Source organism: Vulpes lagopus, chromosome 14, assembly GCF_018345385.1.
Source record: "Vulpes lagopus strain Blue_001 chromosome 14, ASM1834538v1, whole genome shotgun sequence".
In the NCBI taxonomy this organism is placed as follows: Eukaryota; Metazoa; Chordata; class Mammalia; order Carnivora; family Canidae; genus Vulpes; species Vulpes lagopus.
Genome location: NC_054837.1, coordinates 28149397 through 28161797, shown reverse-complemented (window position 1 = coordinate 28161797; position 12401 = coordinate 28149397).

The window sequence follows — 12401 nt, the reverse complement described above, 5'->3', positions numbered from 1 at the left end:
CAGAAGTCACTGCTTGGCTTCTGCGGCTGTGTCTCAGAAGGTACCATAGGCCACACCACTCTCTCCTGGCCTGAAAGAAGTCTGACAGAGAAAGACACAGACCATAGGTTCTCATTTGTATGCTGAGTCAAAAAATGCCAAACTCAGAAGGAGTGAAATGGTGATGAACGTGGGCTGAGGGAAGTGGGGGGGAAACTCCCAGCTCTAATGATAAATCAGGTCTAGGCATCGAACGCACAGCATGGTGTGTATGGTTAATGATGCAGCATTGTATCTTTGAAAGTTGTTAAGAGAGTAGGTCTTAAATATTATCACTATGCAAGTACACACACACATAATTATGTGATGGAGGTGGTAACTGACCTAATTGTGATAATCATCTTGTAATATATATGTGGAGCAAATCATTGCTTCTACACCTTAAACTTACATATGTTATACGTCAATAATATCTCAGTTAAGCTGGGGGAAAGAATGTCTCTTGGGACTTTTGCTCTGGGAAAAGTGCCACTGTGCTGTGAGGAAGCCAGGCCATATGCAGAAGGACGTGTAGGTGTTCTGGCCACAGCCAGCACCAACCATCACACATGGGAGTGAAGAGTTTTAAGATGATTCCAGCATCCAAGCAGTCCCCTGAGCACAACCCTACCCATTGATGCCACGTAGAGCAGAGATGAGCTGTCCCCATCAAACCCTGCCCAAACTGCAGGTTTGCAAGCTGAATAAATGACTGTGATTGTTTTGAGGCACTATGTTTCAGGGTGTTTTGTTATGCAGTAATAGATAACCAGAACACACAGAGAGGCACAATAAACCTCATTATCAACATCTCTCTTTTGCTCACACTTCACACTTCCCATCCATCAGCAAATGCGAACACATCTCAGATTCAGCCCCTTCAAGTCCAAGCCACTATCATCTATCATTTCTTGCCTGCAGGACCAAAGTTAACTATTTCTACTCTTGCCTTCCTGCTGTCTCTTCTCCACCTGACAGATAGGAACCAGGTCTTAGAAACATACGCAGGGGTCCCTGGGTGGCTCAAACAGTTAAGCACCTGCCTTCGGCTGAAGTCGAGCCCCGCATCAGGCTCTCTGCTTGGTGGGGAGTCTACTTCTCCCTCGCCTCTAGCTCTGGCTCATGCTCTCTCTCTCAAATAAATAAATGAAATCTTAAAAAAAAAAAAAGAAAAACAGGGATCCCTGGGTGGCGCAGCGGTTTGGCGCCTGCCTTTGGCCCAGGGCACGGTCCTGGAGACACGGGATCGAATCCCACGTCGGGCTCCCAGTGCATGGAGCCTGCTTCTCCCTCTGCCTGTATCTCTGCCTCTCTCTCTCTCTCTCTCTGTGTGTGACTATCATAAAAATAAATAAATAAATAAACAAACAAATATGATCATGGCCCTCTCTGCTTCCAAAGACTCCAATGGATTCTACTCAAACTTAGAGTAAAAGCTAAACTCCAGACTGTGTTTAAAAAAAAGAAGGGCAGGGGGGCAGCCCGGGTGGCTCAGCAGTTTAGCACTGCCTTCGGTCCGAGGCATGACCCTGGAGACGGGGGATAGAGTCCCATGTTGGGTTCCCTACGTGGAGCCTGCTTCTCCCTCTGCCTGTGTCTCTGCCTCTCTTTCTCTCTCTGTATCTCTCATGAATAAATAAATAAATAAAATCTTAAAAAAAGGGATCCCTGGGTGGTGCAGCGGTTTGGCACCTGCCTTTGGCCCAGGGCGCGATCCTGGAGATCCGGGATCGAATCCCACGTCGGGCTCCCGGTGCATGGAGCCTGCTTCTCCCTCTGCCTGTGTCTCTGCCTCTCTCTCACTGTGTTCCTATCATAAATAAATAAAAAATAAAAAAATATTTAAAAAAAAAATCTTAAAAAAAAATAAAATAAACTCCAGACTGTGACTTACAAACAGTGGTATGCTGATAAGTCCACTCTCCAATGGGGAGAAAAAAGAAAGGAAAAAAAAAGCCCTGATTTACAATGTTGGCCAACCTGTGTGGTGTAAATCCTCTTGCCAAGGTCAATTTCAAGCTACCACGGCAATGTCACCCAGCTCTTGGAAGTTGATATGACCCACTTTGGGCACACCATCGCTGCCAGGCTCTGCATCACATTTCCAGCCGAGGTCCCCACCACCTTCTCCCCTGACACTGGCAGACACTCTGGCCTCCATGCTGTGCCTTAAAATCTCAAACATATTCTCATCCTAGAGCCATCCCTTAGACAGGAATGCTTTTTCCTCCAGAGAATTCTTCCCTGGTTCCATTCAAACTTCTACACAGCTGTCAGAGAGGACTTCTTGGATCACCCTGCCTAAAATAGGCTCCCTTCCCCAACCCTTTCATCATGTTTCCCCCCCTTACCTTGCTCTATTTTTTTCCCTCCATGTCACTCTTCACCGTCTGCCATTGTATTATGTCTTTGCCCATTTTCTCTTGCTGTGTGGGCAAGGTTTTTTGTTGGCTTGGTTTGCTGCTGTTTACCCACTGCCTGGCACATACAAGGTGCTCAGTAAAAATGTGGTGAATAAACAAATGCATTGAAGCTATTAATATTATAGTTGAGAAAGGGGTATAATAATAGTTGGAGGCAAAAGTTGATAAAATGATCCAGGTAAACACTTAACACAGCACTTGGCCGGTGTGCTATTTACTTTTTGTCACAGGTCTGGTGGAGGCCTACGGGACAGCATGTGGGGGACAGTGGGGAGCAGCGGCCATCTGTGGTGCACCCCCTGGGAGCAAAACAGGCCTCTGCCTTCCGCTGGGGTGTCCATCACTGCAGGATAAGAAAGCAGTCCCTGGGGCCTGGGATACTCTCTCTGGCCTCGCTGCTTTATAGGTTAAGGAAGAGACAGCCCCAGAGCACTATCTGGGGCTTGTAAAACTTTGCTTATTTTGATGGTGGGAATGGAAGCAGGGAACAAATGGCTCTTTACTGATTTTATATTCCAAAGGCTCAAATCAGTGTTGCAATATCAATAACAGAAATAAAAATTAAAGATTAAAAGAATTATCATCCTGGGGCACCTGGGTGGCTCAGTCAGTGAAGCATCTGTCATCAGCTCAGGTCAGAATCCCTGCGTCCTGGGATCAAGTCCTGCATCAGGTTCCCTGCTCACCAAAATGAGGGGTTCTAACTATGTGTGGACCTTCAGATTGAAGAGCCTAGACAAGACAGCCAAGTCGCTCCTGGAAGGTGTGGCTCTGCTTCTAGAAGCATGAAATGGCCCCTGTGCTGGGACTCATTCCTCCAGCCTCAGCCAGAACACAGTGAGGATTTTAACTGGCATCCGCGCACATTATTTTTTTTCTACTGAAAGCCCTAAAACATCCTCCCACCTATGTAACATGTGCATTAAGCACTAAAGTCTCCCCATCAGTTAAGCAGGAATTTAGTTCTTGCAGACATTAAAATCTTTTTAAATTAAAAATTAGCCCTTACATTCTTTTAAGATCTCGAAGCCGCTGACCTCAGGCAGCAGGTGAATCTTGAATGAAGGGGCAGACATTCCAGCTGACCAGCAATAAATAAATAAATAGATAGATAGATAGATAGATAGATAAAATCCCTCATGAAACAACTCCTTTTCCTGGCTCACAATGGTCTTTATCTTTTTATAGATAAAAGCCACCGTCATACTTCACCCTCTCCCTCTGCTCCTCCCCCTGCTCACGCTTGATCTCTCCCAATCTCCCTCACTCTCTCTTTCAAATACCTAAATAAAATCTTTAAAAAAGAAAAAAGAATAATCATCCCCTTTCCCCCAAACCACCACCCATATTCCTCCTCTGGTTTTGTTTGTTTTGTGGGTATGGTTAAAAATAAAATCAAAGTCTGATCTTTTAGTGATAGCTATTGAAATGTTTATAGGTGAAATGACATTATGTCTGGGATTTGCTTCCAAGCAACCCCTTGGCAACTTGGGTTTTCCTAAAGCAAGTGTGGAGGTGGAGTTTAGGATGCAAGATGTGTATGTCCTGTTTTGAAAATATACAATGATTTATCTATTGTTTGGGGTAAAAGGGCAAGTTGTAGAGCAGTATATAAAACAATCCTATGTTTGTAAAATAAAATTATGAAGATATGTATCTCCCTGTTTAGCTATAGAAAGTTTCTGGAAGATATCAAGAAACTGTCAACAGGGAGGAGTGGGATTGGGTGCGAGTAGGTGTCTATATTTTGAGTTTTTAAAGTATTTGACCTACATTATGTACATGATAAAAATTTCAAGTTAAAATGTTCACTACACTTGTTAGTGTACCTTTTAAAAATACTTAATGATTTACTGTCCATTTAAAAATAATGCAAATAAAACATGTACTATGGGCTGAGTTGTGTCACCCTAAATTTCATATATTGAAGTCCTAACCCCAAGTACTTCAATGTGGCTATATTTGGAAAGAAGGTCTTTAAAGAGGTGCTTACGGTAAAAATGAGGTAATTAGGGCAAGGTCTAATCCAGTATGACTGGGGTCTGAATAAGAAGAGGAGATTTGGACACAGATGGGTGCAGGGGGAAGGCTAGGAGAAGACATAGGGAGAAGACAGCCATCAACAAGCCAAGAGGAGAAATATCAGAAGAAACCAATCCCAATGACATCTTAATCTTGATCTTTTGGCCTCAGAACTGTGAGGAAACAAACATCTGTTGTATAAGCCACCCAGTCTGTGGTACTTTGTTATGGCAGCCTAAGCAAAGTAATACAACATGTTAAGTATTTGGAAAATAGTGGAAAGAACAAAATCACACAAAATTCTACTGCCTAGCAAACCCACAGGAAACAAGGGGCTCTAACCACTCTTCTTACCTCCTTCCTCTGGATGGCGGAGGCATTTCTGGTCTGTTTTGCCTTCAGAAAGTTGAGAAGGATTTTGCATCTAAAGAGCCTCTTTCAACACAAACTGGATGGCTTTTGACATTGGCATTTCTGATTTTAAGATTGCTATGGGCTTTTGGTTAAAAGGAGATACTTCTCTTAGAAGGTGATAAAAATCCACACCACAGAATTTGAATGTGACTTGATTTAGAGTAGGGGTCGGCAAACTTTCTCTATAACAGGCTAGACAGCAAACATTTTTGACTTTCTGGGTCAGTCTCCGTTGCAGCTACTCAACCCTGCCATTGTAACAAAACAGTCACAGACAATATGTAAACATGAGTGTGGCTATGTGCTAATTAAAAACCTTATTTACAAAAATGTGTGTCAGACCCATGATACTGATACTACACTGATAACCCCTCGTTTACAGCAGTGAGTTACTTTTAAAGTTTAATATTTTAAGGCAGCCCGGGTGGCTCAGTGGTTTAGCGCCAACTTCGGCCCAGGGCATGATCCTGGGGACCCTGGTTGGGCTCCCTGCATGGAGCTTGTTTCTCCCTCTTCTTGTGTCTTGCCTCTCTCTCTGTGTCTCCCATGAATAAATAAATAAAATCTTAAAAAAAAGATAAGATTTAATATTTTAATTAGAAAGGACAATCTTAAGGAGAAAGACTCATTTGGTGTTGCTAAGTCTTTAACAGTGCCCTAACCCTGATAATCTCTTTCTAATAAAGAAAAATTAGACCTCAGGTCCAGTCTTTAGGTGCGAAAATATCTAGTTAGAATTTTAAGAAATTGTTTTGTCTTAAAAGTATATACATGTAGGTATCTTCTATTTATGGCAAGTGACACTGGATTTCCATTTATCAAAATTTTCTTTTTAAAATAGATTTTTAGGGGCACCTGGATGGCTCAGTGGTTGAATGTCTGCCTTTGGCTCAGGTCATGATCCTGGAGTCCTGGGATCAAGTTCCATATCAGGCTCCTCACAGGGAACATGCTTCTCCCTCTACTTATGTCTCTACCTCTCTCCGCGCTAGATAAATAAATAAATAAACAAACAAATAAATAAAATCTTTAAAAAAATAGATTTTTAAATACAAGAATTGCAAGTTGATTAAATATGTTCAAAACATAATAGTATAGAGGGCATAATGATATGGTAAACATTGTGAAGAAATTTGAAAAACACTGGCCTTTGGAATACCTGGTACTTTTATTTTCTTTTTTCTTTTTAAATTTCTGTCTTTGATTTAATATTCTGACAAGGTAATACATATGTCTTAGTCCATTTGGGCGGCTATAACAAAAATATCATAGATTGAGTGACTTATAGACAACATATATTTCTCACAGATCTGGAGGCTGAGAAATCCAAGAGCAAGGTGTCTGGCGAGAGCCTGCTTCCTGGTTCATAGATGGCTGTTTCCTCGCTGTATCCTCACATAGCAGAAGGCTTGACAGAGCTCTATGGGATCTCTTATAAAAGCACTGATCCCACGGCACTTGGGTGGCTCAGTTGGTTGGGTGTCTGCCTTCAGCTCAGGTCATGGTCCCAGGGTCCTGGGATTGAGCCCTGTATCTGGCTCCCTGCTCAGTGGGGAACCTGCTTCTCCCTCTCCTCCCTGCTCATGCCCCACTCTCTTGCTATCTCTTCTTCCCAAATCAATCAATCAATCAATCAATCAATAAAATCTTAAAAAAAAAAAGCACTGAGCCCATTTATGAACCTTGGTTTCTTTCTGTGAAATCTGAGATAATAGTAGCATCTGCTTTGGTGGGGAGTAGAGAGTTAGATTCAATAAAGCAATTCATACAGAGGGCTGAGAGTTTGTCTGGCAGCAAGAGTTCGTTGAGTAAATGGTAGTTGTCACAGTGACTGTGTTGTTTCAGGACAATAAAGGGAACTTCACTGCAATATAATGTAAGAGCGGTGGACTTTGAGCCAGAAAGATTTGATGTAAATGTTAGATTGTTCATTAATTAAACCAGTCACTCTGGACACATTAAACTTCTCAGCCTTAGTTTTCCTTATCTGCAAAATGGGAACAAGGTCCAAACAAGGTTATATCTCGATAGCTCCTACCAGGACTATTCAGGACTCTTCATTTTTCTATTAAAAAATATTTATTGAGCATCTGCTACATGCCAAGCACTATTTTGTGTTCTAGGACTATGACAGTAAGCAAAACAGAATCCCCCTCCTCCATTCCAAAAAAGTAAAAAGTACTGCCCTTACACAGCACTTGGGGGGAGGTTGGGGACAACAGACAGGATAAGTAAGTAAACTATATAGAATGTTGTAGGGTGATGTAATGAGGGAACAGAGATAGAAAATTGAGAATTTTGTTTGCAAGAATCAGAAAACTCAAGTCCAAGTGGCTTAAGCAAAGAAGTTGATTGCTTATATGAATGAAGACTGCATGTATAATTTTTTAAAAATTATACATGATGCGGTTTGATCCAGGAGTTCAAATGATGTTAACAGGCCTAGCCTCCCTCTTTATCTCTCATCTCTCCACTCAGTTTAGCTCCCTTTTGTGCTATCTCCACTCTCCTCATCTGATGGTGCCCTGTGGGTAGAAGATGGCTGCTAGTAGCTCCTCCTCTCACAACTCCAAGACCAGCTGAGAAGGAAGCCAACTCCTGGCTAACAGAAAAGAAGTGCTGGTCTGACTCTTCAGTGGTCCAAACTGGGTTGGCAATCACCGTGGCCAGGGGCATGTGAGGCTCTGACTGGCCAGGGCTGGGTCACATGACCATCCTGGGCACCGGAAGTGGCATTTCCATCATGAGAAAAAATGAACCATTGGTTTGGGGGAGGGGAATGTCCTGCAGAAAATCTGGGTAGTTTTCCTTCAAGAAGGGTGAAAAGATGGGGGGGAAGTGAGGGCGGGTAGAGAAACAGAGTAGGTGATCAATAAGTGGCAGTTGAAGATAGTGGTTGGCCTCCTTTCTCCAAATTTTTAACCCAGCTATCCATGGCTGAGCCAGAAAATTATTTCTGAAAATTGTCCAGCAGTTCTGGTATCTCCTGCCAAAAAAATGTATCAGTCAGGATATAAAGGCTCAGCTGCTCAATTAATGGGCCTGGCAGGAAAATGGACAGGTGTGTTGTGAGTGGAACCCGTGCACAGTGAGGGCAGGAAAGAGAGGAAAGGGAAGAAGGCAGAGCTGGTGGGGGGCAGCTCCAACCCCTCTTCATCCTCTCCAGCCTCAGGCGTAATCTGAATGTCTGCATGTCTTTAGAGAAAGCAGGAGGCACCCAGGTTATAGCAGAACCAGGATTGAGGCCTCTGACGTTGGTAAGAGATAAGAGGCCAGGCAGAGCAGCAAAACTCTGCTGGAACCAGCCTGGAAACTGTTTCTTCCTTGCAAGACTTGAGAACTTTCCCTGGTAACCTCCAGTTAATATCGTTCTCCCCCCATGCCATGCCCAGAGCATAAAAAATAAGAAAATAAAAGACAAAGACAGATGTATACCATAGGATTAATTTTGGCTGCATAAAATAGAAGCTCAAGCACATATTACTTTGTTTTTCTTTCATATGAAAACAGGTTCATGGGTGGGCAGCTCGGGGCTTTGCGTGGGGGATCTCCAGGGTCATCAGGGACCAAGCTTTTCTCGCTTTTCTCTCTGCCCTCTTTTGAATTGGTTAAGATTTCAAGGCTGCTGGAAAGTTTACCCTGCCCACTTCAGGGAGGAGCAAAGTAAAGGGCGTAACCTGTGATTTTATTAAAGTAAGAATGAAAATACTCCAGTGCAGGAAAAGGGCCAGGATGGAGTGTTAACACTTCTTTCTAATAGCCCTCACTTCCCGTCTTAGCATCTTGCAACTTGCAGGTGTGCAGTAAATATTACTGAGTGAATTATATCTTCCTGGCTCCTCCAACACAGCAGCAACTTCCTGCTTGTATGAAAAATTGAACACGCAAGAGTCACAGCTAAGACTTATTGCACACTTGTACTCAAGTCGGGCACAATGCTTACAGAAACAACTTGCATGCATCTTTTTATTTACTAGAAAACTTTTTTGGTTGTGGTAAAGTGTGTTATACTTTAGTAATGATTTTAAACATCAGGGATCTGGGGCCCAGAGAGGTTAAGTGACTTGCCTAAAGTCACACAGTAAATGGTAGACCAGGGACTTGAACACTCATTTGCTTGACTCAAAAGGTCCTTTTCTTAACTATGAGGTGATCTTGCTTCCTTGATTCTCAAAATCTATGTCAGGAAATGCATGCTGCGATATTCGTTGCAATGTTATCAGAGCTCACACTTATGGGAGGCTTATTTTGTGCCCAACTCTGTGCTAAGTGTTTTATGTGAATTATCCTGTGTAACCCTCCCAAACAGTCTATGCAGTACGGACTATAATTATTCCAGTTTAAAGATGTGGAAGCTGAGTCACAGGAGCATTAAGTAGCCCTTGAGAGGCTGAGCTAGAATTCAAACATAGGCAAGCTTGGCTGCAGAGCCTGTAGCAAGACACTATCAGCACCTCCCCGACATCCTTCTAGCAATCACCTTTCTATGCTCATCTGATGCTTCAAACCTCCTACCCCATGCTTGCACAACCCCAATGGTGAGTACCTCCTTAGATTTTGCAACCTGGTCACCTCACCTGGCTCCCTGTAGTCCCAGACCTCCTAACTGCCAGCCCTTGGATTTGGCTCTGTCCACCAGGGCCGGCTCAGCAAGTGTGAAGGGCAATGAGAAGTGCCAGGGAGTTAATGTCACCTGAGAGTATCCCTTAACCAATGCCCGACAGGAGTTCTTGTTCTGGAGGATAAATACCCCAGGCCCCCTCTCCCCAGCTCTGGGATAACTCTTAGGCATGTTCTATGGTTCTTGGTGCTCCCCAGCAGGAATGGGTCCCAGCTGCCTACAGAAGTAATTTGCTTGGTAAATTACCCCTTTATTAACTTCCTTTCCTATTCCCTTCCTGGTATTTCTTGGAATCACCTCTCAAATAAATATTCTGCAGTCGAATCTCGTCTCTGAATCTCTTTAGGGGAAACTCAAACTAAGTAGAGTCTAAAGTCATGACCACCACTCACTGCCTAGTGTCAGTGTTGTTTGTAAGTGCAAACAAAACAAGCAACTTAGAAAAAGAAAACCCGGAGGTCACCTAAACGGGGAACTGGCTAAGTCAAAATTCTATGGTATACATCACATTTTGTAATTTTTCTAAATTATTTTTTATGCTCTGGGCATGGTGTGGGGGGGAGAACCATGTTATCTGGGGGCTGCCAAGGAAAGTTCTCACGTGCAAGTGTTGTGTATACGTGTGTATATGTGCACGCGAGTATGTAGTGAGTACACAGACCTCTTTTTTTTTTTTACAGACCTCTTAGATGGGCCACTTCCATACCATAAAAACTTGCCTGAAACTTCAAGATCATCCAGCCCAGCCAAGAGCAGGCAAATTTTGACTAGTGGACCAATTTCTCTCTTCAAACAGCCTCACAGGAAGGCATCTATTGATAAGATCAGCACAAACGAATTTGCCATTTTGTGAGTTTTCAGGGTTCAAGCTAGAGCACCTTCAGCTGTGGGTTTTCTGTTCTTGTGGGTTTTGAGGGGGGAGGGTTTCTTTCAGAGGCCCTGAGCCTGGGAAGAGGAGTGTGGAGGGAGGAAGCTGATGTAGCTTAACCTGGACTCTGTTGTGAGGTTCTTGTCAACCCAAGTTTTACATACATTTTTACCAGGTTACCTGGAGGGGCTTTGCCAGAGTCTGACTCAGAGAGATTACAGTCCCCCCTGAGACCCAGAATCAGGCGGCTGTCAGGCCTGGGATCTGAAATGTCAGCTAAACTGGTCTTTCCATCTAAGACAAAAGAACATGCCTCAGACTCCTGTCTTCTCTGAACAGAGCCCTTTCTCAACACCAAGCCCTTTGTGTACATTATCTCACCAAATCCCCACCATAACCTATGAAGTAAGACACTAATTATTTCCATATCACGGATGGGGAAAATGGGGCCCCAAGAAGTGAAGTGACTTATTTGCTCAATGGCACCCAACATTGGATATTGGCAGAGCTGGAATTTGAACCAAAGTCTGTCTTCTTCTAAACACTCAACCCTTCTCAGCAGCTGGAGGAGAATGTGTAAATCAGCTTTGCTGCATAACAAATAGCCCTAAGATTTCAGTGGTTTGCAACACACACACATTTCTTCCTCTCGTTAATGTCTATGCTTCTGCTGGGCTCTGTTCTGAGTGCCTTCTCATGTGCATTCTTGTGGCAGGAGGGAAGTACAAGAAAAGGAGAAAAGTCTAGTAATATCCCTTAAAACTCTCTCAGATGTGATGATCATTACTTCCCCTCAAATCCTATTGGCCAAAGCATGTCATATGGCCAAGTCAGTGGGGGCAATGATGTATATCCTTCTACAGAGAAAGGAGGAAGGAATGAAAAATTGAGAGCAATAATACATGTACTATGTCTGCCCTCTTGGTAACAAATATTAAGTTCTCAGGCACCTGAGTGGTTCAGTTGGTTAAGCATCTGCCTTTGGCTCAGGTCATGATCCCAGGGGCCTGGGATCGAGGCCCGCATCGGGCTCCTTGCTCATGGGGAGTCTGCTTCTCCCTCTACCCCTCCCTGCTGCTTGTGCTCTGTCTCTCTGTCTCTGTCTCTGTCTCTGTCTCTCTCTCACACACACACACATGCACATACATATATACACACACTCTCTCAAATAAATAAACTTAAAAAAAAAAAACCTCCCAATATTAAGTTCTCTCCCATTGGCACTTAAAATACCACCCCACCCCTTCAGGGAAGATATCTTAAAAAGTCACATACAGTCATGATAAAAGGCTTGGAGTCTAGGATCTTATGATGGTCTCTGCTTCATTTGCTAACTTACCATGTAGGAGGAATGGAGAGGCTGTCACCATTTCAGCCTCCTGTTGGGCAACTGGAGGAAAGGCATTTCAGTAGCAGGAGAGCTAGAAGATCAGCCAGGCCAGTCATAGCAAGAAATAACAGCAACAACTATCACCACCACCATATATTATATGGTTCCTATGGGCCAGGCAGCACGTTAAGAACTCTGTCTCTTTCCATCCCCACAACCTTTCATGATTTTACCCTGTTCATAAGCATTATCAACCCACTTTACAGATATGAAGGCTGAGGCTTAGAGAGCTTCATCCCAATTTACAGAATCGCTTGCTTGACCATTGAGATAACTCCTCATTGCTTATTCTGCATGGTGGTTTATGGTCCTGAGACATTAACTGTTTAATTTCTGTAGCTGCCTTCTCCCTTCTAATGCCTCCAGTGCCATCTGAAGCAGTCTAACACTACACAAAGCTCTCCCAACGGTCCTACTGGTCTTTTCCTCCCCATTCCATTCAGTCTACAACTTGTCACGCTGAGCAGAGGCTCTGTATTAGTTTTAATACAAGTTTAGTTGCTTTAATAATGAGATATCAACTAGTAGTTGCTGAAATAATAAACTTATGTCTTTTTTGTATAAAGGCACATAGGCAGCCTTAGGCTAAATGGCAGCTCTATAATCATCAGGTACCCAGGCTCCTTCTACCTTGTTTTTCTTCTA